Raw genomic sequence first — 5,529 nt, forward strand, 5'->3', positions numbered from 1 at the left:
TTCAGTTTGAAGAAATATGGTATAATAAAATTATGGGGTATTTGTTCGTGCCGTACCTCCATAGAATGGAAATATGTCACAAGTTTAACAAGGTTTTTTAATATATATCCACAGAATATTATGATAAGTGTTTCAGTGTGAACAGGTATGGTATAATAAATTATGGGGGTTATCTATTTTATTTTTACTTTCATCATATTTTGCTTTGATTTTGATACTCCCGAATTTGAAGCTATCTCTTTACAACCCTTCCTTTTCATAACCTATCATACTTTAATAAATCAGAGTCCATTTTCTGTTGGCTGTTTTTGAACCCAGTCAACAACGGGTACTTTTGCTAGTATATATATATATATATATATATATATATATATATATATATATATATATATATATTAGTGTTGTGCCGATGAATCGGAATCGGAATCGGGAATCGGTTAAATCGGTAATTTTCGGGGAATCGGAATCGGTTAAATCGGAATCGGAAAAATTTGTGTATAATTTCCGATTCCAAAATCGATTCTTTGAATATTTTTCAAAAGTTAATTTTCAATTGCTTGTACCGATTATAAATATTTATTTCTTTTAAACTATTAGTAAAACTAAACTCTATAGATCTACGTACTCGTTATAGAATGAAGTTCTCATAACAAAATCACGTAATTTCATTAAATAGTTTTTGTTTTTTTTTTATATATATATATATAATGGATTCTCTCATTGAAGACGATGAATGAGGGTTCAGTATGCAATCTTAAGCAGCTCCTAAGCTCTGTGACACCGCATGCATTATTGCAATCCTGCAGACGTCCAGCACAGATGGTGAACTTTCATATGCTCGTCGGTCAAAGATGCCTTCTCGAGTGAACAGATAACCCTGCTTTGCTGCATGCTCTGACACCACAGTGGCATACATATTCATTTTTAGGTGGATTTTTCTTGTGTTTTGCCTTCATATTTGCACGAAGGGTGTCCCTATGACAAAGGCAGTTATGTTCAAATTCTTTGGTTCCCAGGAAACACATCTTCCTCCATTCTCTGCGATCCCCTGCTGCACTCTCCCAGGAACTCAGAGAAATTCCACAACGTTTCAGGTTGTCTTTTAGTTTATCTTTGTAATGAAGCAGGGGACGCCCTATTGGACGGCAAGAATTTGTCAGTTGCCCATAAAAAAGTTGCTTAGGAACTCTTGAGTCATCCATTCTTACAAGATGACCCGACCACCACATTTGTATCCTGATCAAAAATGATTCAATACCAGTGATTTCACATCTCTCCAGTAATTCACTATTCAGAACACAATCCCGCCATCCAACATTGCAAATAAAACGCAGAATCTCATATGGAAGGAGTCAAGCTGATTTATATGCTTGTGGTACGAAGTCCATGTTTTGGCACCATATAGAAGAGTAGGCAGAACAACAGATTTTTAGACTGCCACCTTAACTTTTAGAGACACATCGTGGCTGTTCCAGAGTCTGTGTCGCAACCTACCAAATGCCTCACTAGCTTTATTAATTCTACATTGGATGTCCTTTTCAAATTTAGCATCATCAGACACAATAGAGCCGAGGTATGTAAAAGAAGATACTGTTTTCAAAGCTTTACCATCAACATATACCACTGGTTGTGAAGAGGACGTAGTGTTTGGTTTTGGCTGGTGAATAATTTCAGTCTTTTTATGCTAATTGTAAGACCGAAGGCCTTACATGCACCAGAAAAAGCTATTGAGGATGTTCTGCATGTCATCAAGACTATGGGTGACAAGAGCACAGTCATCAGCATAAAGGAGGTCAAGAACAGTTTGCACAGAAGTCTTGGTTTTGGCCTTGAACCGTTGCTGGTTAAATAATCCTCCACTTGATCGATACTCAACACCTATGCCTCCTGAGGTGTTCCTGAAAGCTGTCTCAAGCATCACCGAAAAGAAAAGAGCAAATAGGATCAGGGCAAGGACACATCCTTTCTTAGTTCCATTTGACACTTCAAATGGTTCACTTTGTTCATAGCCAGATCGTACTGTCGCCACCATTCCCCTGTGAAAGGAGACAATCACATTCAACATCTTGTCGGGAATACCAAGCCTCCTCAAAACAGTCCACAGGGCATCCCTAGAGACGGTATCAAATGACTTTGTGAGGTCAACGAATGTGACAAACAAGTCCTTATTCTGCTCCCTCGCTTTCTCCTGTAGTTGCCGAAGGCTGAAGATCATGTCCACAGTACCTCTTCCTGTCCTAAAACCACACTGGGTTTCTGGGAGCACAGTTTTACAGATTGAACCATTGAGTCTGTTTAGGATTACACAAACTAGAATCTTACTAGCAACAGACAAAAGAGAAATTCCTCTATGGTTATCACACTCACACTTATTTCCTTTGTGCTTAAACAGGTGAATAATTGATGTGTCTTTGAACTGTTCTGGCACGGTACCAACTTCCCATATTAATGAAAGCAAGGCACTTAGTTTCCTGATTAACAGTTGGCTTCCACATTTGTATACTTTTGCAGGTATGCCGTCATCACCTGGAGCCTTACCATTTGAAAGTTGCTTTACAACCAATTCAATCTCCGACATGGATGGAGTATCAGCAAGCACCTCGATGGTTGGCCTCTGAGGAATACCATCAATCACTCCTCGATCCACTGTCAATTCTCTGTTTAAAACATTTGAAAAGTGTTCAGTCCAGCGCTTAGTAATTTGTTTCTTATCAGTGAGGAGAATGCCATCCGACGAAAATATTGGAGATGCCCCCATTAAAATGGGACCAAACACCTCCTTGAGGTTTTGGTAGAATGATTTACAATCACACCTATTTGCCGTATCTTGTAAGGCCTCAGCTTTCAGCTCCCACCAGTTTCGTTTCATTTTCCGGAGCCGAGATTGTGCCAACCTTTTGGCCATTCTGAAAGCCTTGTGTTTCACTGAAGAATTTTTGTCAGTAATCCATACTTGATGGGTTTGATGCATGTTATTGAGCAGTGGGACGATAGTTGGATCATTTTCATCAAACCAATCTTGGTTTTTCCTTCGAACGTATCCTAATGACTCTTTGGCAGAGTCATACACTGCAGTTTTAAACTCTCTCCAAGATGCCTCAATGTCATTCCCACATACAACGGAGGACAGCTTTTCATTAGTAGCCTTTTGAAATGAGTGCATTATCTCCTTAACCTTCAACTTGCCTACATCAATTCTCTTGATGGAAGAATTACGTTAGTTTCGAACAGGGCACTTGATTTTCATCCTGACTGTGGAGCAGATCAATTTCTAATCTATCTATTATATCTATAAAAGTGAAAATGTGTGTGTGTGTGTGTGTGTGTGTGTGTGTGTGTGTGTGAGAGAGAGAGAGAGAGAGAGAGAAAGAGAACATTCTCCGATGCTGTAAGATTTATATCTTGTCTATCAGAACGACGTACAATGACATAATCAATGAGATGATAATGATTAGACCGGGGATGTTTCCAACTGGCTTTCTTGCAATTAGGCAGCTGAAACACTGTATTAGTGAGCAAAAGATCGAATTCACTGCAAAGAGACAATAAGAGAACACCATTTGAGTTGACTTTACCAATTCCATGTGAACCAATGACATTTCTCCAAAATTGTGTATCACTACCCACACGAGCATTGAAGTCACCCAAGACAAACAGCCTATCCTGTATACAGACCTTGTTGATTTGTTCGCATAAAGAGGAGTAAAACCTCTCTTTTAGCTCATCAGATGAATTAAGTGTAGGCGCATAGCAACTCAAAAAATGTGGCATATTTGTCCTTTCCTACTGCAATGCGCAAGGACATAAGTCTGTCGTTTATATCAACAGGCAGGGACTCAAGATTTTTGGCAATATCAGTCCTGATGACAAAACCAACGCCAGATTTACGTTTCTCAGAACTTGGTTTTCCAACCCAATAAAAAGTGTATCCACCTTCAACTTCCTCTAGCTGTTCTGTATCAGCAAACCTAGTTTTAGAAAGAGCTGCAACAGAAATTCTATGATGTCTTAACACACGTGCTACGATAGCTGTTTTTCGTTCAGGATTCTTTTTGTTATCCTGGAGTGTTCATACATTCCAAGTCGCAATGAACATATTCGTTCCATATATTTTGTTTCTATTCTTGATTTGGGTGCAAATATTGGATGCCCAGACATCTGCACCTGATGACAGGGACATGAGCAAGTAAACAATTTTTAGTTCACCTTTTATAGACCCCTCCCCATGAAGAGGAAAGCAGTGCCATCCTATAAAGGGTTGCTTTGTTATGAAAGGAGGACACGAGTCACACAATTACTTACGGGTGTTGTGAAAAACGGCCATCTACCTTCCACCACCTATGTGCAATGTTCATGCTAGGAACTACCAGTGACATCCTTCACCTGTTCCCGTCACAATCTCATCATCGCCACAGGATTTATTGATTTATTATTAGTTAAAAAAAAAAACACATATCGATGTACCAAACCTTAGGCTTAAATGAGTGAAAATTGTTCACTGAACAACCGGCACATTGATTTGTTTTAAGTGGTCATTGCTTGTGCTGAGCAAAGCACACTCTCTCCATCGGATTAAAATGGTCTGTACAGTTGCACACATGTGCCACACGTCAGATGATAAAACGATCGCAGGATTTTCTTGTAAGAGTGTTCCATCTCCTAGATCAGTTGTGAGCCAACACTAAAGGGCCTGATCCACCCTGGTAAGCTTTCTGTGCAGCTGGATACCATACCAGCTATTTCTTGGTCCTTGACTCTAACGGTTAGTTCAGTCTAGTGGACACATTGCTTAGCGATGCTGTACCAACACCGTCCCCTCACAAGGTTTGGCAGGCCTACTGAGACCATATATATATATATTACAAGGGAGTTACCACTTATCAAGGTTTCAAGGCCACTCGAGGATAAAACTTAATAAGCCTAATGTGGCTGCTGAGACAACAGCGGGGTGATCAGTAGTAGTACAAATTGGGTAATATTTGATTATTTAAGGAGGTAGTTGCTCAATAAGTATTTGTTTACATTGGACTTGAAGACGACCATGTTGTAGTCAGCTAGGAAGCAGTCCAGTGGGGCAGTTTTACAGGCAGGCAGTTCTAAGAAATAAGCTTTGTTCATGGAATATGCGTTTAGATTTAGGCACAGATAGAGAGTGGGGGAAATCGTTTATAGTGGTGGTAGCTAGATGAGGGTTTTTTTTTAATGTTTGACAGAGAGAACCATAGATTGAAGCTCAGACGAGCACTTGCAATGAAAATAACAATCAGAGATAGGTTCCCGACGTCGCTTTTGTGGGGAAAATGGTCTCAGGAAAGAGAAAAGGGTATCACGAGGTTTGGAAGATGGTTTTGAAATCAGTCAAGGTAGGATGTGATACTCTGAGCAGATCCTTCCTACTCCCCCCCAGATTTGGCATGGCAACAGTATTCCCTTTTAGGATTTTTTTTTTTTTTTTTTTTTTACAAAGGAGTCACCAGTTATCAAGGCCCAGAGGCCACTGAGGGATAATGGTTAATGAGTGTACAGAAG

Source organism: Euprymna scolopes, chromosome 44 (assembly GCF_053919585.1).
Source record: "Euprymna scolopes isolate OS-2025 chromosome 44, ASM5391958v1, whole genome shotgun sequence".
Lineage (NCBI taxonomy): Eukaryota > Metazoa > Mollusca > Cephalopoda > Sepiida > Sepiolidae > Euprymna > Euprymna scolopes.